The 24,470-nt window shown below is 43.5% G+C and overlaps 1 protein-coding gene across 2 annotated transcripts in view; it reads left to right on the top strand.

Moving 5' to 3' along the window:
• The window catches only part of Slc44a5 (solute carrier family 44 member 5), a 311,175-nt gene that overhangs the window by 127,154 nt on the left and 159,551 nt on the right, over positions 1-24,470 (top strand). The gene's annotated exons all lie outside the window — the stretch shown is intronic.

The following is a 24,470-nucleotide window of genomic DNA, read 5'->3' as shown; positions in this document are numbered from 1 at the left end:
GCGGATGTGTTATTTCCCCATGTGTTCTATAAAAGCTTGTTTCTCTCATTAGAAAATTTGTTGACCTATTGGAGTAGCCCACAGACAGTTTATTTGGTAATATCCTTTGCTTTATTGGGGAGGGTATTCTGCTTAAGGGGGCTGTACGATGCCTCTTAAGCTGGGGCACACATTCTCTGGGGGCTGTGATGCCAGCGAATAAGCAGAAGCATCCTCCTGTGTCTGAGGATTTACTCTCAGCTGCAGAGCTTCTATTTAAGCATGACATAATGAAGTCATTACCTTTCCTACAGATTTGTAAAAATAATAAAGCAGAGAAACATCTCCCAAATGAATAAAAGTGCAAGAACCTTTTATATTCAAGTGAGAACAGGGATGAGAGGGGAAAAAAGGGAAAATAACAGCTTATAAACTATAGTGAAATTTAGGTTACATACGAGAGGCTGCCCAGACTCAGTAAATCTTTGCAGTTTCGATCACGAATGCTGCAGGTCTGAAAAGATACAGAAGTAGGGAATATTCTTATAGAGTACAAATTCCATGCCCAAGACTCCAGTGAAATGGCACCAAAGGGGGAGACGCTGGCCATTCTCCTTCTCTGTGACTTAGATTCTTGACGAGGAAGGTTGCTGGAGGAACTACAGAAGGAAGCCAATGTTTAGGTCCTTTGCTAGAAGCTGATCCAGTCGCATGTTTAAGGCCAGAAGGAGATGAGACACGAGGGAAATGGGCAACACTCATATGAAGGTGAGCGCTGAGGTGCTCATGGCCCCAGCTGACATAACCACAAAAGCAAACGCTCAGTTACTAACAGTGACAAAGCGACGTTGCTGGGGCAGTGTAGGGCAGGACGTTGACTGATCCCCAGAACCCATGAAAAGGTAGAAGGAGAGAATTGACTCTGTAAGACTTTCCTGCGCACACACACACACACACACACACACACACACACAATGTGAACACACACAACAAGACGTTTAAAAAGGAGCTGTATTTTCAAAATAGGGACCACATAATATTTTAAAAATTTATAAAAAACTGAAACACTTCATTGATTTTTTTTCTAAACTTGATAGGAAATTTTCATAAAATTCCAAGCAAGCTTAACACACATGATATAATATAAGGTTAACTTTTATAACCATGACCACTTATGTTACCTAAATTCTCACTTCTAATATTTTGGAAACAACTTCCCAATGGTTAAATAACACAAGAAATAGTTTAAGTTTGCCATGAAGGTACCGAACTAAACAAGCGTCTTTGGAATGTGCAGACGTCTCTCTCTTCTGATCTTCCAAAGAGAAGGGCATGGATTCTGAATGTTGAGTGTGGCTTCTATTCTGAATTATGAAGTGGGCATTAAGTAGACAGCACAGCAACTCATCAAGTTGACAGTGATGGCTTCCCAGGTACTAACAGGGAAACACTTCCCGACCCTCTGCCCCTCTCCTCCAAGGTCTCACTGTAGACACAGGCTCTCCTTGAATTCATGATCTTGCTGTCTCTCTCTTCCAAGTACAGAGGTTGTGGATATGAGCCACTGCGGTCAGCTATAATAAAATCACTTCTTAAATAGGTTTCCCAATGCTTAAAGTAACATGGGAGGATTTGGAAATAGGGAGTCTACAGTAACGAACATTTAGATGCAATTATCTCATTCGACAGACTCTTTTCCAATAGATTACAGTACTTCCTAATTTGATAATGAGCTTGCATTTACCGTTAGAACAGTTCAAGGCCTCTGGGAAGTGCCCTGAACTGACCGGTAAATGCTTTACTTAGTCTTTGATTAGAATATAAACTCAATTCTGCTGCCTCATCTCCTGACAGGAACCGGTTCCCAAAGAAACCTTCAGTGAATTATCCAACCTCCCGGGTCCATTCCGACATCTCCATGAGAATGATCAAGCTCTTGGAGCCTCCTTCGGGCTTGCTCTTTTTTGGTTTGCCTCTGCAGAGGAATGGTCTGTGGCATCTTCCCTCACCAGCGGTCTGAAACCTCTTTCATAAGCTATGCCAAAGACCTAGCAGCTCCTTGGCTACTACAGGCTTGACCACTTCTGACAGTTGTCATCAGTCTGACCGAAGTCTAGATTTTGTTTCTCTCCTCTCTCTCATATGAACTGTTTGTACACAAGTCATCCTTCAGATGTGTAAATCAGGTTGTGAGCTGGACAGAGCTCTTTATCTCCCCCAGCGTGACAACTCACTACCTGCTGGTCACCCGGAGGTACCGTGTGGTCCAGCTCTTCCTTCCCTCCAGCTTTGTTTGCTTCTCCTCTCTCATCCTCCTCCTCCATCATCCTTGCTGATCCTGAGCAGCGGTCTCGAGCTGCCTCATGGCCTCTCCACTTGCCTGGTTTCTGTTCCCAGCTAAGCCACTTAGCATCCTCTCTAATGCCTTCAGGCTTTGGTACAGACATTACCTGACCTTCTCAGATCCACTGTGGTGTTGGACATTTCACTTTCCCTCTGTTGGTTCGGCCATCTGACCTGTCTTTTGCCCTTGTCTGTAACAGACTTAACTGACTTATTTTTCCCCATCACTATGATGACAGTTTTATCAAGGTGATGATTTTTTTATGTTGTTTCCGACACACAGTAGCTTCTAGATAAATGTAAACGAGAGCATTCATGATCATGTGCTGACTGTTAACTTGGAGGGACGCTTCTCCCTGCTTGCCCCCATGCTCTGACCTCCAGCTTGCAGCACACTTTACATGCACTGGTTTTCTTGCTGGTTTATTTGACTGTGTCACTGTTTACATTCATTTAGTTGCACTGCGCGTTGGTATAGCTTTGCTTTTTAATTTTAGGATATTTTCTGCCATTACTATTGCACAGATCATCAACTCTACTCTTCCTTCCCTGGGGCCTTGAACCCTGAATTCTTGTGAAAGAATTCAGATAGATGTTTATCACAAAGCAAGGTAGAGGTGGGAGGCTGGATAGCACCCAGTGATTGCATTCTGAAATCTCCAGAGTGAGGAATTTCCTCTCGGGTCTCTGTTGTGTTCATGCTGTCTACATCCAATCTTTAAGACAGCACTGAAGACCTTGCATGGAGGAAACCTGCAGTAGTGGCCATTTGGATGCAGCTTTCTCATTCACGGTATTTCCTAATAGATTACAATGTCTCCTAATTTGATAATGAACTTTCATTTACTTCCGGGAGGGGCTCAGTGGTCCATATCCTGGAAGAGTCTGCCTCTGTTTCCCTCCAGAAACCTTCTGCTATGCTGTGATTTCATGAGGTTTAGAGCATCTGATTCCTATATAGGAACCCTATACAGCACATAGGAACCCTATACAGCACATAGGAACCCTATACAGCACGTAGGAACCCTATACAGCACGTAGGAACCCTATACAGCACGTAGGAACCCTATACAGCACGTAGGAACCCTATACAGCACGTAGGAACCCTATACAGCACGTAGGAACCCTATACAGCACGTAGGAACCCTATACAGCACGTAGGAACCCTATACAGCACGTAGGAACCCTATACAGCACGTAGGAACCCTATACAGCACGTAGGAACCCTATACAGCACGTAGGAACCCTATACAGCACGTAGGAACCCTATACAGCACGTAGGAACCCTATACAGCACGTAGGAACCCTATACAGCACATAGGAATTCTATACAGCACATAGGAACTCTATACAGCACATAGGAACCCTATACAGCACATAGGAACCCTATACAGCACATAGGAACCCTATACAGCACATAGGAACCCTATACAGCACATAGGAACCCTATACAGCACATAGGAACCCTATACAGCACATAGGAACCCTATACAGCACATAGGAACCCTATACAGCACCTAGGAACCCTATACAGCACATAGGAATTCTATATAGCACATACCTAGGCAGGTATGTACTCATGGTCTTATAGATAATCAGGATGTCATGGCTCCTTCCAGACCCAGAAACATGATCCAGGTCCCAGCCTCTCTACCAGTAATTAAAGTCTGTGGTTCCAGTCCTCTGCCAACCATGAGGGAAGGGTCCAGCCTCAACGTTTTCTAAGCCTTGAGATACCTGACTAACTGTCTAACATTACTACTTCAGTCCTTCTTATCATCTGCTCCCTGCTGGGATGTTGACTAGGGGACCTGTGTAGCTTTTCATTATTCCTGTGTGTCCCTTTAATTGTTCAAATTTTGTTGTTCTGCACTGCATCTGTACAATTAATTTATGAATTGTCTTCTAACCATGGAGTCCATCTTCAGCTTTGCTAACACATTATGAAGCCACCCACGAAGATGAATTAGTGCAATGACCTTCTTGTGTTATCCCAGAGCATAGTAGGCCAGAGAGTTTAGAGAGGAAGAGGAAGCTGAACTTGGTTGGGTCTTTATTAGGGCCCTCTTCTCAGAATAACCAACCCCTTCCCATCATAGCAGCACAGAGCCATCTGACCATCACCCAGGCTCTCCCTAGAGGTTCCCCCTTCAACACAGCTGTGTGGCACACACAGGTCAGGGCTCCAGCTTGTGACACTGGCAAGCACATTGAAACCTACTTTATGCTCTTGATTGAGAGTGATGGCTTTCTTTTCCCCACCATTAGGCTTTTGTTTTATTTTTAGCTGTTAACTTTGACACATGAACTCTTAGAATAGCTTTAAGTCTGCAGCTTGTTGTTTGGTCTGTATTCATGTTAGGCTTAGTTTTTGTTTTAGTTTTGTTTTGTTTTAAGTATAGGGTCATATGTTTCTTATATTAATCTACGGGGTTGCTGTGGGTCTATATTAGGGGTACATTTTATCATAATGAGCTAGTGTTTACCTTCTGTTCTGACAACCTGGGATGCTATCAATCACTCTGTGGTTTATTTGGATTAATATAAAGGTCTTAAGTTCCACTCCCACCATTATGACTAGCTGGAGCGTAGTCTTAGCTGTAGGACAGCATAATCTGTTTGCTTTTGACCCATTCCTTCCTTCCATCCAAACTCTACTTTTCACTTTTAGCAAGCCTTAGTGGAGATCCTATTCAGACCAGAAGCTCTATAAACCAATGCCTTATTCCTGATCTGCTATTCAGTGAAGGGCTCTTTCAGGAAATTTGCCAGAACAGACTGTTCTGTGGAAGTCAACAGTCTGCCTCAAAGCTACTCCAGCCAGGCTTTCTTCCTATCATTTCATTCATAAAATTACACTTGTCAAGGACACCAGCAGCTTTCCGACTGCTGAACCCCACGATCGATTTCTCCTTCCTAAAACCTTAGCACACTTCCTCTCTACCTTGTACATGACAACATATGCAATGCTCCTCACCACAGCCTGGTGAGCAGAAGTGCTTGACTTTCATATTAGATGAGTGCAGTCCACTCCGAAAGCCGGGCTCAGAGTCACTGCTGCACAGAGATTAAGAATGGAAATGAGCAAATGCAGTCTGACATAAATAAGGAAGCAGGCACTGAGGAGCGCCCACTGTGCTCACATGCAGCATCTTTCCCTCACTTAGCTAGCACTGTCTCTTCTCCAGGAGGGTGGTCCTGAAGCTGTAAGGCTGAGATGGTTACAAAGCAGTTACTACTGCTGTTGGATGGCAGGTTGGTGCTGTGGCAGTCCTGCTCTTGTTGCCTTGTTTCTTGGTGACATAGCGTCTCTCAGGTCCCTCCCCACTGTAAACCGTATTAGCTCACTGCTAAGGACCAAAACTGCCCTGGATGAAATTCTGCAGTTCCCACAAATAGGGCACTCTCAATAAACATTCGTAAAGACTAAATGCTGCCATTACAGGTTAAAGTGTTTGCCCTGTAGGTGCTTGTAGTCAGGATGGAAACGTGGAGAATGGCCCTTTGAGCCTCCCAGTTGGATTAGCAGGCTGAGGGTACAAGGTCAAGGCAGTCTATTGGGACCTTCAATAGCATCCTGTGGGTTGCCTCAATTTTCCATCTAATCCGAATCCTATTCCCCACCCCTCATTCTTAGCCCAGTAACAATGGGAGGGACAGATTTTAATTTGTTGTCTTAAAATGTACCAAGTATCTGCCTTTGGGGAAGAAGTCTAGGACAGAGTCAAGGGAGAGACATAAGGCTTGGGCTTTATCTCCCAGTCAGTAAAACTGAAAACTGAAAACCTATTCTCCTTCATCCTCTCTTCTGTTTCCTTTTAAAATTGGTTAATATTTTTATGTATATATACAATATAATCAATTATTTAAATGTTCAACTTTGGGGCTGGTAAGATGGCTCAGTGGGTAAGAGCACCCAACTGCTCTTCTGAAGGTCCAGAGTTCAAATCCCAGCAACCACATGGTGGCTCACAACCATCCGTAACGAGATCTGGCGCCCTCTTCTGGAGTGTCTGAAGACAGCTACAGTGTACTTACATATAATAAATAAATAAATCTTAAAAAAAAATGTTCAACTTTATGACCTAATGAACATACAGGTCTCATGCTGGTGGTGTGGCTCAATGTTAGAGAGTTCACTGATCAACTCACTAGATCTCTAGCAGGGGCGGAGAATGAGTATGGAAGATGGTTTCAGTAAGCGTGGATAAGACCAATCCTGATATACCACAGATGTAAGCAACCCAGAGTGTTTACTAGAAATAAGTAGAGGGAGTGACGAGGGTTGTGGCTAGACACTTTAGGGCCAGTTGTGAGTCTCCTTAAACATTCTCTGGAAGACTGATGATGTAGCTCAATAGATAGAGCGCTTGCCCAACCCGCAGAAAGACTTGGATTCCCTAGCACCACATAAAAGCCAGGCATGGTGGCACATGCTCCCAGAACTTGGGAGGGGAGACAAGAAGATGAGAAGTTTAAGATGATCCTCAGCTACATATGTTGTTCAAGTCTAGACTGGGATGCGTGAGACTTGTTAATATATTTTAAAGTCACTCTTAAACTTCTGGCTGAAATTGGAAGGGCAATGCTGCTATTTGTTACCATGAGAATACAGAAGAAAGACAGGCTGGGGGATGAGGGAGGCAGGCTGGGGGATGTGGGGGAGGCAGGATGGGGCTAGGGGAAGGCAGGCTGGGGGATGGGGGAGAGGCAGGATGGGGGTAGGGGAAGGCAGGCTGGGGAGATGAAGGGGATGGAGGGAGGCAGGCTGGGGGGATGGAGGGAGGGCAATTTGTATTGTTTTATAGACAGTGGTGCCAGCATAAGAGCAGGTGAAAGGGGAATTTAGAAAGGTGGAGGAAGATGAGCACCCAAACTATAAATTGTCAAGAGGCTGAGCTTTCCTGCCAGGGTGTGGTGCAGTAAGAGGGGGTGAGTAAAGCTATCATGGCTTTGGGGAGAACCTCTGCTGTGTGCCTTAGAACAGTCTGAGAAAACTCAAAAAAGAGAGCGTTAATAACTAGGCTCGGCTAGCAATGCAGAATGCTGTGTGGAGGTCAACTAGAATGAAGGGTAGGGAGAGCTCATGGAGCTTTTAAATTAGAAAATTCTTGGCCACCTCTGGAGACCAGCTGTGAATGGAGGAGGGGCTGTCAGTCTCCTTGGGCTGTGGTGGAATGAGGAGTGCTTCTGAGATAGAGTGACAGAGAGACACACGTTTCCTCACCCGTTTAATCCATAAATATTTATTGAGTATTTGCCTCTCGTTTGTGAAGTAAGATGGAATAATTATATAACGGAGAAATTGGGGTCAGAGAAAGATTTCTTTTGATGGGGAGGATGGGGCTTTAGCTTTGGGGGAAGAGCAATGCAGAGGAGGGGAGGCTGAACAGCTGAGGTGCTTTCCCAGAGACTAGAAGGCCTGTGGAGGGGAGGAAGGCCTGCTGGACCAGAAGGAGATGGACGGGGCTGATCAGAGGCTAACCCAGCTCGGGGTTTCAGTCCACACTGACAGTTGGTGTATGATTGTGGTAAAGTTCATGAAATGATACCATTGAGGTACTTTTCTTCTGAGAGGATGAACTTAAATTTTATTTATTTTTATTTTTAAGGTAAAGAGAGCTCTCTACAAGCTGCACACTATTTGGGATCTGCAGTGTTGTATCTGCAGAGTTCCTTAAAAAATATTACAAAATGGACTTGGGCATATTCTATGGGTATGTAGGCACACAGAAAGGTGTTACCAGGCAATAATTAATCTCCTTCAAGGCTTATCATGGCCATTTTCTGCAGTGAGTCCTACTGGAGTCAGTTGGTGATTTTCTAAAATGATAACACTGAACCCCTGGATCTGGAATGATATAAATAAGATTTTAAATTTTATTTCTCGATAAGGTCATATATAGCCCAGGTTAGCCTTGAACTTACTGTACAACTGTGGGATGATTGTTGTGTTGGTTGCTTTTGGTTAAATTGATACAAATTCTGGATGTACCTGGGAAGAGAAAATCTGGATTGGGGAGTTGCTTCCATCCCATTGGCTTGTGGGCATTACTATGAGACATTTTTCTTGATGGCTAATTGTTGCAGTAAGTCTCAGGCTGCTGTGGGCAGTGCCATTCCTAGGCAGGTGGGCCTGGGTTTTATAGGAAAGCAAGCTGAGCGAGCCACAAGGAACAAAGCGGTAAGCAGCACCATTCCATGCTCTCCACTTCAGTTCCTGCCTTCAGACTCCTGTTTTGAGTCCCTGCCTTATCTTTACTGATGACCTTAGTTTGGTGTTTATAACAGCAACAGAGAACAATCTAGAACAACCTTGAATTCCTGATCACTTTTATCCCTACCTCCTGGGTGTTTGAAATTATAGATAGAGCTGCGTCACCATGTGTAGCCCTTGGGATGGAACCCAGGGCTCCAGGCATAAGAGGCCAATTAAATGTGCTACACCTGTAACCTGACTTCCAATACTGAGAGCCTAATGAACAGCTTAGCTCCTAATTGCTGTGGGTTTGGAGCACGTGTGAGTCCAGCAATAGAGACTAGGCAGAACAGGCTTTCTTCTGCTCACGCTCTATCACACTCTATTCACCATGTGAGTTGCCAAAGATACTTAAGGGGCTAACTGAGACACTTTCATTGTGGGGTAAGGAAACTGGGTGGGTTGCAAGAATATTGTTTCAGTTCAGTTTGAGTCAAAATTACTTTGTGAAGACATTCCTTAATAAAGCCTCATCTTGGGGAGGTCCAACAGACAGCACGGGGAACAGGGTTCATAAAGGGCTTAGAGCGATTGAGTTGATGAAAAATTTAACCTTGATTTAATGCAAATTGCTCAGAAAAAATGGAGGAGGAGGAGTGGGGAGGGAATTCTGTTTTTAATATTGACGTGAACTTGGTTGACATTCACGAAGCCCAAGTGGGGACTGTCTGCACTCAGGCAAGAATAAAATAATGGGAAGAATGTTCTAAAAACTCCGCCCTGTAAAATAAGTGGAGCCTGAGACACGTACGTCCCTGTCCTGGCTCGTCTTTGAGTTACAGATTCTCATCTTAGGGGCTGACCAGTTCCTCCCTTCTCTTCAGACATTGCTTAGTGTTATTGCTTGGTTTCTGCTATGTCATCAAAAACTCTTGTATATTTCTCAATGGACATGAATTAATAATGCTTTACCTGCAACACCAAGAACTATTAAAGTGGTAAAAAAGACAACGAATCTATTTCAGCTCGCCAATAAAAAAACAATCAAAGACCCCACTCCTCCTCCCCCCGACTGGCCTACTAGTAAATGCAGAAAACCCTGCAGGATTTCTGCAAGGGTCACATTAAGAGTCTATTAAATAAGTAAGTTAATTAAGCCTTGACATTCTGAAACAATCCTGAAAAGTTCTAATTAATTTTTAAACGTGACGTGAGCCCTCAACACTCTCCTAAAATATCATCCCCCAATCAATCCCAGATCACACTGTGCAGTGAGCTGCTGGCTTCTTTGCTGTTAGAAACATAAATCTTTGGTCTGGACAGAAAGTGTTGTAGCCTGAAGGGAAAAGCCCACTGAGGTTTTAAAAGAGTGGCCAGAATTGTTAATAGTTTTTATTGACTGTTGGTTATTTCGTTGCCTTTGCCTTGATTGTACACCAAGAGAAGGAAACTAATGTATTTAACTGTATACTTTGTATTGAGCTGTTTACCAAAGGTTGTAGGATTGACTTTTTTGATTGGGTAGATTTTTTTTTTCAATTCAGTATGAAGGTTTGGATATTCATCCCAATAGCACTCTTAAAGTCTGTCCTTTCGGAATTCTACAGCACTGATGAATAGGAACCTCCTCATCCCTGCTGAGGACTCAGACAGTCTCTTTCTTGCTACTCCTGTCGTGGTCACATGTGTGGGTATGGGAGTTACAATATCAGAATAAGAGGCAAGCTTTGAGGATAGGAGCGAGGAGCTGAGAGGCCTGGTCATGGTGCTGGTGAGTTTCTGAAGTGAGTAACTGCCCTCCAGACAATTCTGCCTCATCTGCCAGTGAGAGATTTCTTGACCTGCTTATTAAAAAGGCAAATCCATGAGGGTCCATTCAATTGACTGAATCAAATTCTCTGGAGATGGTGTCTGGAGTTTGCATTTTTAAAAAACAAGGTGCAGAATTCCATATTAAACCCTAAGTCTCAGTTGGCTGATGTGGTAGAGAGTCATCCCTGAAGAGATCTCTCATCTGTCAACATCTAACAGTTATTAGTGGAGACACATGAATTCTCTTCAGATCTGGACCAGCTAGTCTTTGTTCATAACCGTCTTAGGACCTTTCTGCTGCTACAACAAAGCACTACAGACTGAACAGCTTATAAAGAAGAGGAGGTTCGCATCCCTCACATTTCCAGAGGCAGGAGCACGTTTAGGGATACAGTGAGCTTGGTGTTAGGAGAAGTGATGCTGTGTCCTCATGTGGCAAAAGAAAAAAACTGGCCAGATTTCCTCCATCAAGCCTTGTCAAAAAGACATCAGCCATGAGATCTAATTACTTAGACCTAAACACTTCACTTCTCAGCAGTGTTGTGGGCTAAGTTCCTAACTTGAATTTTAGGTTACCCCTTAGGCCATAGCAAGGGCTTATCCAGAGTTATTCACATGCTAATTCGTGTGGGCCAGAGCCTCTTGCAATTACTGTACTTGAGGCCCCTTTTTGGTTGGAAAAATTTCTGTAGGACTCCAAAAATGTGTGTATAAGAAATAGGTATACAGATAAAAATTTGGCTGATAATAAATAATAAATACATTGAAGACAAGTTTAGTATACATATAATTTTACCATTTATTAAAGACAACAAATTTTCATAATGAGATGAGTGTGCTTGTTTAGTTTACATAGAGTTAAATCTTGGCTGAATATTTAATGCAATGGGGCATGGGGTGTCTTCAAAGTTTCATGATTCAACTGATAGTTTGAGTTCATAACAGAGCTGAGAATATTAAATGGAAATATGTAGTGCACGTGGCAGAAATATCTTCAGAACCATTTCAGAACCTGTGGATGTTCTATCCTAATCCCAAAACAAAATTTTCAGAACAGTTTTCTTAATAAGACTCAAGACAGCAATTTTAAAAATAAATCATCCAAACACAATATAATCTAATGATCTAGTAGTTTGTTAGGAATGATAATAGGAAAATATTGTCTTTTCTGTAGTTAAATCATTATGTTTCTACAAGAGAGAGAGAGAGAGAGAGAGAGAGAGAGAGAGAGAGAGAGAGAGAACTTAGTGTGGACAGTGAGATACTGCAATTCATCTCTAACCTAGCAGAATGTTTCAGGCAGTTATTTGGTGTCAAGTGGCAGTCCGACACACACAGTGCAAAGCACATGTTTTATGCTCAGAACCCCCCGATGCAACGGGGTTTCCGGGTGCCCATGGGCAAGCACTTCAAGAAGCACCATGTTTGCTCTGCGTTTGGTTTGGAATGAGCTTTTGGTTGCTGTGCACGGAGAGATTCTTTACTCTTGCCAACGTTTTTGTGACCTATGTCTATATTCAGCCACAAAATCGCACCAGTGTCTGTTAGGTCAAAACCTTCTACTTAACTTGCAGGAGGTGTAAAGGGAATCTGCTGGCATCTTAACTACCTCTTTAATACCTATGTTCTTAATTCATCTATCTATCTATCTATCTATCTATCTATCTATCTATCTATCATCTATCTATCTATCTATCTATCTATATCTGTCTCTGCCTTTCTCTCTACATATACATATGTACACACACACATACACATACATACATACATACATACATACATACATACATATGATGTATGTATATAATTGTTTGTAACAATGGACCAGTACTGGGAACATTTATTAAAGAAACATGTCTTCTGTTTTGGTATGCTTTGGAATTTACTGTGTAACTGCATCCCTGTGGGAAGCTCTAATTTAGATTGATTTGTTTAGAAGCAGCAAATGATCATTTATTTATAGAGATCAACATGCAGTCTGAGTCTAAAACATGTTTGTTTAGAGATTAATGAAGGTAGCAGGGTGGGCTGTTAACTTTTACTGATGAGAACTAATGAGGGTGTAGGCTCAGCTGGGGGGAAATTTGGTATGGTCCCTCAAAGAATTTTGCAAGCCCTGTGCTTCAGTGAAGGTGTGTGTGGGGGGGGGCAGGGGGCAGCCAGGGATTTCTGCTGGTGTGTGTGAGGAATGGAATCTGCACAGCTAAGGGTATTTATCGGATGTTCAAGCTTGTGGTCTAGCAGACGAAAACCATGGAGCTGTGCCAAGACATGGCTGGTTCATCCCCTTGCACTGGCTATAGATGCTGGAAGCTGTATTGCTACTGTCCTCCGTGTTACCAGAACAGATTCCCCTCTATTGTGCCACTTGTGCTGGGACCTCAAGCCAAATCTCTAGTGACTTAAGCTTTCATTCAGGCAGACATTTGGTCCCTTAATGTAAGGAATCATCCAAATATAGGAAAGGAATTCAGATGGGGGCCAGCCAGTGGTGGAAGGCAAGGTAGAGATGTGGTTTCTGCACCGACAGTTCAATGACTGTGCAGGAAATACTCACTCTCTTGTCTCTTGGTGATTTCTTTTCAGAAATTTACCTAAAAGATTTTTTAAAACTTTGTCTATATTTATATAGTTAAAAGTAAACACTGATTTGCTAAAATCACTTATTCTAGGTAGGTACTGAAAGTTATAGAACAAAGAGGCGTGGAGTTTTCTCTCCGGTTGCTCAGGTAGAGTACAGTCTGATTAAGAAAATCCTATTTCTATCTGGTCAGTATGGTAAGAAACGAGGTTCCCAATGAAGTGCTGACTGCAGAGAGCCCTTGGGAGAGCAATGAGTGGATATTGGAGCAGCCCTTTCCTGACTCTCACACTACACCACACACCACATAGCTACGAGCTGAACAAGAGGCCCACTGTTTATAGCTGAGGATGAGCTACAAGGCTGAGAGGGTGGGTGGCCCTGGCAGTGTTCACTCCCCACTAGAGAAGAGAACGGTGTATGTAGATCTAACACAAGTTTCCTAATTAAACTGGCCTATCTGCTCAAAAGCAATTGCGTTCTGGAGAAGATAATCGTCTGTGCTTCCTCTGTCTTCCCTTAGGTCCCGTCCCATGATTGCTGAAGGAATTCCTTCAGAATGAAATACTTCTGCAGATTTATAGACTCTAGGACTCTGCCTCTCGATCTACCATCTGCCACTTCCCGCAATTAATTCACCCTTTCTCTCTATTAATTGTTTTAGCTTACAGGGTTCTTTGCTATTCAGAAATCTTTTATTGTTCTACGAACCCATCAACTAGCAAATGTTATTGACACCCCTCTTCTCTGCCTGGTGCTGGGGATGTGGAGAGACCGTGGCTTGCTCATCCCAGCTCAGCCTTGCTTGCTTCTTGTGTCATACACTCTCCTCGATCTGCTCTGCTTGCTCCTTGTGTCACACGCTCTCCTTGCTCTGCTCTTGTCTGACCGTCCACCTGCTTGGTACAGCAAAGTTGCTATCTAGTCTCAACTTTGGGACATGGTATGCTAAAAGAGATATGGGACATAAAATTTTAACAACCTGGAAAGAAGGTGAAATGTTATTTGAAACAGTGAGCTTGTTAGGTATGGTGGCCCATATCTGTCATCCCACCATGTGGGACATGGGGGTAGGAGGATTCAGTTCCAAGCCACCTTTGGTTATATAGCATCTTTGATGCCAGCCTGAACAACAGGAAACATTGTCTTAAAACAAACAAAACCAGCAAGCTAATAAAAACTAATTAATTAAATTTATTAAGTGTGCTTAGTGGGACAGTATTATTATTTTCAGTGTTTCTTGCCACCAAAGACTTTCAGTTTTGGGAGTGTGTGTTTTCCTGCTTGTACTTTTCCAGTGCATTGAGAAGACTTACGTTGTCTCTGAGTTGGGTAATGAGTGTGCTTCCTGCACAACGACACCTCTGCCCCTCGCTGTTGTGATTGCTACTTACACCCTGGGTAACAAACCGTAGGAAGCTAATGGTGTTTTAAATGGAAAACAGCACTTCATTAGGACTGGCTAAAGGGTTCTTGGCAAAAATTCAACCTAATAAGTATGCAAGTGTGTGTGTGTGTGTGTGTGTGTGTGTGTGTGCTCAGCAAAGTCTGTCCCAAGCTTTCAGGGGTGTCACTTGTCAGTGCAAATCCCCTTTGACAGCTGATAAACAGTAGGGAGCAGGGCATAGAGAGCTGGAGGCAACTCTGAAAGGTGAGGCTGGTAGACCAGTAGACCGGCAGTAGAAATGGTCAAACCCCACACAGGTTGCTTCTTCTTTACAACCTTATTCCATAGACCCTTGTTAGGAACCTGAGTCTAGAAATAGGCTAACAAGGGAAACCAGGGAAATACCTCAGTCTGTCCAGTGCCACCTTGCAAGTATGAGGACATACACTTCATCCCCAGCACCCATGAAATAGCCAAGCCTGGGCAGTGTTACCTGCGGGTCTCTGGGGTTCATAGGCCAGCCAGCCTAATCTAACCAGTGAACAGCAGTGAGCCCTGATTCAACAAACAAGATGAGGAATACCACCCATGATTGACCTCTGGCCTCATATACACATACATACTAACCCACAGACATGCATACTCTTCCCAATAGAAATAGGACAGTGGAAATATATGCTTTGGAGGGAATAACCAAGGGTTAAACAGTAGGTTGAAGATATTGGCTTTCTTGTTTGTGCCAGATCAATATTTAGGATGGCCACAGCTGAGGTAAAAAACTCACTAACCAAGCAGACACCCACCTAATTTAATTCCAGTGGGCATCCCACACCTGGAGAATACTTAGATCCTGCTGTTTTCTGAGGAAGCCTGAGCTTACTATGCAGATTGCTAAGCATTGTTTTACAGGGAGTGCATGAGATTACCCCGGGCCTGGCTGTAAGAAATTGCTGCAGGTGTTCATTACAGAGAAGATACTGTAGCTTTCTGCTTTCTCAGGCAGCCAGAATAACCCAGCACTCTCCAGAGAATGCTTTGAGAAAGAAATCAGGATTTAATTTCAAATAGTTCAAGACTTGAGGATTTTCAGAGCAGAGCCAACAGAAGGGAAGGTTCTACTGCTTGGCTTTGCTTGCTTGTTCTTAGCACATAGGCTTCAGAGATGGGATAAGGCATTTCTCATAGGTGGGTCTACAGTAGAACATGGTTGTGGTTACTGGAAAGACTCAGAGTCAATATCTAGACTCAAGTTCCTGCTGTGCTAGTCAGTCTTTCTGCCCCTGGAGAGATTCTCCTAGTCTCTGAGCCAGCTCCTTGTCTGAAATCAGAACAAATAAGGCTTCCTTCCTACACTGTCAGACATTCTAATAACTAGTGTGTGTGTGTGTGTGTGTGTGCATGTGTGCAATAATGCATCTGCAGATGCGTTCACTTCTGTGTGGAGGCCATGAGTCAAGTATCACTCTAATGTACTGCCCACCTTGAAACAGCATCTCTCACTGGCCAGAAACTCATCAAATAGGCTCTATTGGCTGGGTAGCAAGCTCGGGATCCACATCCATCTATCTCTGCTTCTCCAGCTCTAGAATCTCAACTGTGTGCTACCATGCCTGGATGTTTCACACGGACTCGGGAGATTAAACTCAAACCTTCATGTTTGTGCAATAAACACCGACTGAACCCTTTACCCAGACCTAATAGCTTATCACTTCATATTCCATAAATGAGTTTTCTATGTTTGTCAGTGACAAAGACATGTCTCCAAGCCCAAGGCTCTGCAATTCCATCTGTTGCATATGGGCCAGTTGGTTTGAAATTTTGCTCATTGACCTAAAGTAAATACGTTGAAGTTTTCTTCTCTCAAGTTTATCCACACTAGTGTTTTTAGGTGGAACAAAGCTAACTTGTTGTGAGACTATTCTATTTTCAGCCATTGTTGCCATTCACCAAAGATCTTTCTCAGGCAAGATTTCTTCATAGTCTGAGAGACTGGCTGAGAACATGACAGTGTCTGGGTTATAGCCATGGGAAAGGTTGGGATGTCTTAAGACTGATCTGATTCAAAGCCATACCTCCTTGGGCCACTCATTTGGGCCACTCATGTCAGTTCATTCCAAAGGGCATTGGCTTTTCTACACTGGCTTTCCAAATTTTACACTACATGTCTCTGGGCTAAAATCCTAGTATGTTATTCAAAGCACAAACACACACACACACACACACACACGTTCACTAAATTATCTTTGACTAAATACTTCCTTTATATTTTTTAATTTTTAATGTGTGTGTGTGTGTGAGAGAGAGAGAGAGAGAGAGAACATCAGAAGACATCTTTGTGGATTTAATTCTCTCTCTCTATGCTCCATGTGTCCCTGGGATAGAACTCAGGCTTATACAGCAAGTGCCTTTATTTCCTGAGCTTTTTGCTGGTGGTCACTGAGAACTTCTTGAGTTCAGAGATTTTGTAGAGTGCCTTGGAGTCATAAGCCACCATAACCACTCAACAGCTTTCTGTTTGAACCCTGCTCCGGTGACATGGTTGAGACTTCCATGGTAATCCTTGTGAACGTGCGCACACCTCACATGATTCTCCAGGGAACTCTATGCCCATCCAAAGAACAGTATTTTTATAAAGTGACTTCCGATGAGTAGGATATCTACCTTTTTGATCCCCAAGCCTTTGTGAACTGGGTGTTTCTATGCATTGAATCACTCTCTCCCCAGCAATGCAACAGAGAAAGACTCACATATGTGTAAGTGGCCATCTGGAGTTTGTTACAGAGTGGCTGCCTTTAAATTTTTCTTTAACTGTGTGTTTGTACATATCTGTATGTGCCTTGTGCACTTCGGTGATTGTGTTCATCTATGAAGTTACCATAGCCATGATTGTCTTTTCTTGACTTAAGGCCTGGAAAAACTTTTAATAGTATTTATATTTGGGGGGTGGATAATAAATTTCTCAGCTTTTGCTGGCTTGAAATATCTTTATTTCACCTTTGTTTTGAAGAATATTTCTGCCTGTAGAAGCTATCTGCTCCTTCTCCCCCATGCTTGCAGGGTATGATCTTTGCATTGGATCTCTGCCAAGAAACTCCATCACCTACCTTGCAAATCAGCATCTTTTCCCAGGTGCTCTGTAGATTATATTCTCTTCTCTGCTGTTCTTGACCAGTCAGTCAGAATAAGTATGAGATTCCTGGCATGTCCTGATCTTCCTCATTCCCCACATATTTTTCTGCCTGTGGTTGTTGAGATTCTCAGTTTTGTGGGTTTTAATTTTTTTCAAATTTGGAAATCTTTTGTACATTATTGCTTTTTTTTAAATTTGGAAAGCTTGCTAATTGTGTGTTAACTTGAAGATACACATGCTATTTTAACTGACCTATGAGGCCACAAACACTATTTATAGTGTATCCTAAGCACCATCTTTATAGTGTTCCTGTAATATTCTCAGGAACATATACATTGTGTAATATCTAAATAGGTCCAAGATGTCTTTTTGTCCCTCCCGCCCAATTTTTAAGAGTCCTTGGTGTGTGAATCAGATCAGGTGGTTTTGCAACAGTGTCAATAATTTGTTGATTGATTTTAAGAACCATGAAATCTGTGTTCTTCCTCTGTGGCTCTCCCTCTGTGGTCTGGAAAGTTCCAGGCTGTGCTCAGGGACACTGGAAGGCTCACCTGGCTTGTTCCACTTAAGGAAATCCAGGGCTCTGAGAACTGGGTCTGGCTCTGCTTCTCCTTTATAGGTGCATTCTCTTCTTTTAAAAAATAAATCTCAGTGTGTTTGTGAGTTTATGTGGTAGTGCAGATGCCCTTGCCACAGTGTGCATGTGGAAGTCATGGCTTAAATGTACCGTCCATCATGGTAAGGGTGTCATGTGTCATGCTGGTGCCAGGAGTGTGGGGTTCCTTGCTTACATCCCAGCAATCCAGAAAGCAGAACCTAGGAACAGGGGCCAGGTTATAAAGCCTCAGGACCACATCTAGTGACCCATGTGCTCTACTGAGGCTCCACCTTCTAAGTTTCCATAGTAACCCAAAATAGTGCTACCAGCTGGGGACCAAATGTTCAAAAACACAAACCTCCAGGACAATTCACATTCAAACCATGACAATTGGCTAATTATACGCTGTCGTGGCATCTGCAGGTTTTCTTCACAAGCACTGGGCACAATTTGTAATTATATTTTTATTTGTGTGCTTATTTTCCATTGCCCGTCTGTTTGGCAGCCTGTAACCTCAAAGAGGACAGGAATTGTGCCTGTTTTGAACATCTTTGCATTCCTAAGCTCTGGCAGATGGTAGATACCTAATGAATATTTGCTGGCTAGTTATTGTGTAGGGCTGGGTGAGGTTGAAATGTATACACTATAGCAAACAGGATACAGATCAAGCATTAATGTTAGTAAAATGCCCAATACAAGAATGTTAAAGAATGTTCCAGCTTCTCTACTGTGTTTTCAGTGAAGTAAGTTTAATGTGAGGGGCAGACACAGTGGCAGGTCTGAGCTAAGCTCACCATTGCTGTAGTACTTTAGAGAGTGTAGTTTAGGGACTCAGTCATTATCTCAGTTCAAAAATGAATGAACAGGGTGCACTGGGTCACACTCACAGTGCAAGCACTTAGAGCTAAGGCAGGAGGATTGTCTCCAGTCCCAGAACAGCCTGGGCTACAGATTAAGACCTTGTCTCTAAAATTTACACAACAACAAAAATACATATACATACTTTTTTTTTTCATTGTGAAATTTGAAAAACAGAGACATTTCTCAGCAATCTTTACATCCTCCTTCTCCTAATGTCTTTCTGCTGAGGGCTTAGGATTTCATCCTTGGACTCCTCTCTCTTTGTAGATGTTGTGTGAGTTAATCCTCACATCTCCTTTCAGCTCTAGCTCCCTTCAGTGTTCAGTGCCCTTAGAGCACATGAAGACTTCACTCAGAAATCTCATCTCTGTCTAGAAGCACTCAACACAGGTCTTCCAGGCTGGTTGGTCAGGATGGTGAGCGTAGTGGGCACCCTTGTGTGGTCATCTCCGGCTCCCTCCCCTGGCATTTCCTTGACTGAGTTTTTGTCTTGCCTCACAATGAGGCTACTTTAGTTCACCAAATGAACCCCTACATCTTTCCAATTATCCACCATGCTGCAGCCAGATTGATTTTTGAAAAACATACATGTTTTCCTTGGTTAGATTTTTAAAAACTGTGTCCCTCTGGTATTACAGTTAAAAAAAAATCCACCCAGCCTTCACAATTCCAAATAAGTCTCTTTCCTATCCTTTCTGCCTCCCTATCCTTCCTGCCTTCCCCTGTCCTCCCTGCCTCCCCATCCTCCCTTCCTCCCACTTTCCTGGAACAATCTTTTTCAGCTTCATTTTTTTTCCACCTCAGAAGCTTCTCATGTTTTATAGTTTTGTCTTGTGCACTAACCCTTCTATCCTTCATCTACTTGATTCCTGTCTGTTGTCAGCTCATGAATTTTTTCCTACCCACAAAGCTGAGTCAGGTTTCCTTATTCATACTTTTGTGGGACCTCCTCTCTATGGTGCCTCAACATACTAATTCAATAATGACTCAAATTTAGTTGACTGCATCCTTCTCTTAAACTCCAAGAGAGCAAGGCCTGTGTCTGTCTTATTCCTTTATTGACTCTGATGCCTGAATGGTGTCGAATACAGTAAGAATTCCATAAATATTTCTGTATTTGACAAACATTTGTAAGGTTTCCTGGCACACAAATGCATCCGTGAAGAGGAAACAGGCATCTGAAAAATGATTAAGTTAATAAATTAATAGATCCAAACATACTACAAAGAATCACACTTGACCTTGCTTCTGTCATTGTTCGATGGCAGCCTTCTATAGGAAAAAATAAACAAGATTATGGACTATGAAATGAAGACTGTTTGGAATATTGGGTATTTTTGGCAACTCTATAAGTTTATGTTAAATTCCAGAAGGGCAAGTGAGTCATGGGCCAATACAGATGCCAGATGAAGGGAACGAATTGAGGTTCCCTTCTGATGCAAGATGAGAAGCAGGGGAGGTTGAGCTTAGGAGGAGAACTACAACAGGAGATGTGGGGCAAGGCTGGTCCCCATGGTGGATTGCTGGGATGGAGTAGCTTGCGGTTCATGGTAAGATCCTGGACTGTCTACCCCTGGTGTATGCAGCAGCAGAGTCTTCACAAAGTCATGAGAAATTTCTAAAATTTATACCACTGAACACAGATTCTTGGCTCAAAGGGACAAGGAAAGGAAGGAAGGAAGGAAGGAAGGAAGGGAGGGAGGGAGGGAGGGAGGGAAGGAAGGGAGGGAGAGGAGGAAGGGAGGGAGGGAGGGAGAGAGAGGGAGGGAGGGAAGGAGAGAGAGAGAGAGAGAGAGAGAGAGAGAGAGAGAGAGAGAGAGAGAGAGAGAACCAAGGGACCCACAGTTCCTTTTATGATCATATCCCAAAGGACCAAAAACCTGTGTAGCCACACCTCTGAAAAGTTCCATCATCTTCCATCAGTACCAAGAGCATCATCATCTTCCATCAGTACCAAGAGCATCATCACCTTCCATCAGTACCAAGAGCATCATCATCTTCCATCAGTACCAAGAGCATCATCATCTTCCATCAGTACCATGAGCATCATCATCTTCCATCAGTACCAAGAGCATCATCATCTTCCATCAATACCATGAGCATCATCATCTTCCATCAGTACCACTGCCCATGAGTATCACTGTAGTGAGCAAGCCCTTAGCTCTTTGGTCTTTGGAGGTCATTCCAGATCTAAATGATAACATGTTATTAATCACTCCTGAGGGACCCTGGAAGTACCTCATAGCACTTTCCAATGTGACCACAATAGAGACTGCATTTCTATATGAATTTTGGTGGTAACAAACCTAATTTTGCAGGATAAGTTGTGCCTTGTCAAAGACAAGCTTGGTATGCATCTTCATGGATATGCTAAGTGTATGAATTGTTAATATGCATGTTCATGCCAGAACAACAATTTTGGAGGCATACTTTTGGCTTGTGGTCTACCTGACAGAAGCCCAAGTGGGGAGACATGAAATAAATTTCAGGCAGAATGCCAACTTGGAATTGATTTTCCTTGCTATATATAGAAGGATTTCTGTTTGTGTTTAAACTCAAAGTGTCAAGTAAGGTGCATGCCTTTAATCCCAGCACTTGGGAGGCAGAGGCAGACAAATTTCTGAGTTCGAGGCCAGCCTGGTCTACAGAGTGAGTTCCAGGACAGCCAGGGCTATACAGAGAAACCCTGTCTCAGAAAAACAAACAAACAAAACAAAACAAAAAAACAAAGTGTCAAGTGGGAAAACCAAAATTTTTTAAAGAACCTAGGATTTAATCATGGAAGAAGTTGATCACCGACTTATCCCTACCTTGTCCTATAAGGTCACAGAACTTAAACTTTTTTTCATTGAAATGTGATTTTCTCTTCTATTGCTGTGTTCAACAAACATTTACAGAATCTTTAGATAGAAGATGAAGGCCATGGTTCTTGCACTGAAAGCCAAGTAAAACCAAAGTGACAATATTATTGTGTGAAAAATTAACAAACAAACAAATAGATACTTTTTTTCCTCTTCAAAACTTAGAGCATAAAATCTGTTCTGTTTAAGACTGTCATTCAATCACTTGGAGTTCAGGTTGAAAACTCACATAGTGAGCTGCCTATCATTCAGCAGAGTCTACTGTTGTCTGAGGATGTGGGTGACATTGAGGTGACAGTTGTACTTTGGCATATTGTAGGGTTATAGGTCCTGCATCTGCTCCACCACAGCACAGGGCTTGGCCGTTCAGGGAGGTAGGACGTTTGAAACTGACAGGGCTTACCTCATGCTGTTGCTGGGCTGCTGTTGAGCCATAGGGAAGCCCCGGGGGAAACACAGTCTGAGGTATTTAAGACAGCCAGAGCTGGCTCTGGGGTCCTAAGGCCTTTGAATAGTCTGGGACCATCTGCTTCTCAGGCTCTTGGACACCCAGACCCCGCTGGAAGCCACAGAAGAGCTGAGAACTTAGTGGAGCCCTTGCCCCTAGGCTGGATCTGGTCTGGGGCAGAGGCGTGGGGGGCGTGGTTATGAGCACAGAGAGGCCTTCTAAGAGTGGCGTTGTAGGGGAAGACCTTCTCAATGTTTCCTCATGGCAGATCCTGATGAAAAGAGGCAGTCCATGGTTTTAAGGCATTTATTATCATGGTGGAGAGTGGATGAGTAAAACAGTACCCCACTTCTCAGGGCGGGCTTGAGGTTAAATACCTTTTGTAGGGAGGAGTGTCTGGGAAGGAAAGCGTAATTAGCTAAGCCCTTCAGGCATCTAGGTAACTCATTAAAATGGAGATCTGTCTTGAGCCTACATTACCACAGGTCATGTCCTCTACCTATGGAGGGACTTGGGGCATTGCCCTTATGTGACTGATGGCCACCAATCTATGGGGGGCTGCGGTAGTGACAGGGGCCTGATGCCTGGGAACAGGCAAAGCGCCTACTGTCTCTTCAGGATCTCTGGGGCTTTGAGCCTTAGCTCAACTGGGGACCAAGCTCCCTTTCACAATCCTACAGCATATGTCCCCTTTCCTGCGTTCCCCTCCGAAAACCCTCTGTCCCCTCCCCTCTTCCCCTGCTCACCAACCCACCCACACCCGCTTGCTGGTCCTGGCATTTCCCTATACTGGGGCATAGAACCTTCACATGACCAATGGCCTCTCCTCCCATTGATGACCGACTAGGCCATCCTCTGTATGCTGTAGCAGAGGATGTATATGCAGCTGGAGCCATGGGTCCCTCCATGTGTACTCTTTGGTTGGTGCTTTAGTCCCTGGGAGCTCTGGGGATACTGGTTGGTTCATATTATTGTTCCTTCTATGGGGCTGCAAACCCCTTCAGATCCTTGGGTACTTTCTTTAGCTCCTTCATTCGGTACCCGGTGTTCACTCCAATGGTAGGCTGTGAGGATCCACCTTTGTATTTGTCAGGGATTGGTAGAGCCTCTCAGGAGACAGCTATAACAGGCTCCTGTCAGTAAGCTCTTGTTGGCATCCACAAAAGTGTCTAGGTTTGGTAATTGTAAATGGGATGGATCCCCAGGTAGGACAGTCACTGCTCCACACTTTGTCTCTGTAACTCCTTCCATGTATGGAATTTTGTTCCCCATTCTAAGAAGGATCAAAGTATCCACACTTTGGTCTTCCTTCTTCTTGAGTTTCATGTAGTTTGTGAGATATTCTAATATCCATGTAAACCAGCAACGAAACCACAAACTGTATTGTTTAAGCACAGCAGCTATTCAGAGGGAAGGTGGGAGAATAAACCAGAGAGTTGTATTGCATGTCTACGAAAGGGGCCAGAGGGAGAATGGAGAGAAACGGTCATGATGCGTTATTAGACATGGATAAAGTGCTTCAACTAGTCCGTGTGCTTTGGACAATCAATATATGCTAATATTTTAAGGAGTACACACATGAGCACCTCATCCCCATCTTCCTCCTCTCTCCCTCTCTCTCCCATTCCAGACCTTGAGTACCCAGTCTCCTTGACTTTCCTTTTGCCTTGAGGGATGTGCTTTGTTCTGTGTGGGTTGAGACGGGCTTTGCCATGGTTCAGTGACTGTGAATGAAGGAGGCCCTGATTCTCTACTTGCGGCTGCTTAATCCTCCCTTATCTTCCTCTCTCTGGATGCTCCAGTGCTCCTGCTCCTTCAGCTGTGAACCTTTTCTTTTCTTTGCCCCACCCCCCCCACCCCCAGACTGAAGCGTGGCTATTGTTTCGCCTCTGACCTTTAAAGGGGAGCTATAGTTAGTTAGCTGAGGCTGAAGTATATGTGCGAAATGATCTTTAACTTTCAGGTTTTTCTTTAGGGGCCGGAAACTGACATAGTGTCTTGACAACTCTCAAATGTGCAGTGTCTGCCTGTGCCAGTTAGCTCTTCCTGTCTCTTGCTCTTGGGATTCCTTTCTCTTCTGCTTATTCTTAAGACAGTATTTGGGATGGGTAAATGGTACAGAAGGCTCTCTTTATGTAATTTGCTCCTTTCTCTAGCCACAGGACCTGGATAAGCTGGTATTAACTGTGCTTCTGAGGAGGCATTGAAAGTAGGGACATGCCATTACGCCAGCAGTTCGGCTTGAGTCCCCAGGCTGGTGGTTTCACACTG

This window comes from Mus caroli, unplaced genomic scaffold (assembly GCF_978045245.1).
Source record: "Mus caroli unplaced genomic scaffold, Mus_caroli_1 scaffold_3, whole genome shotgun sequence".
Lineage (NCBI taxonomy): Eukaryota > Metazoa > Chordata > Mammalia > Rodentia > Muridae > Mus > Mus caroli.
This window is presented reverse-complemented; position numbering and strand designations above follow the sequence as displayed.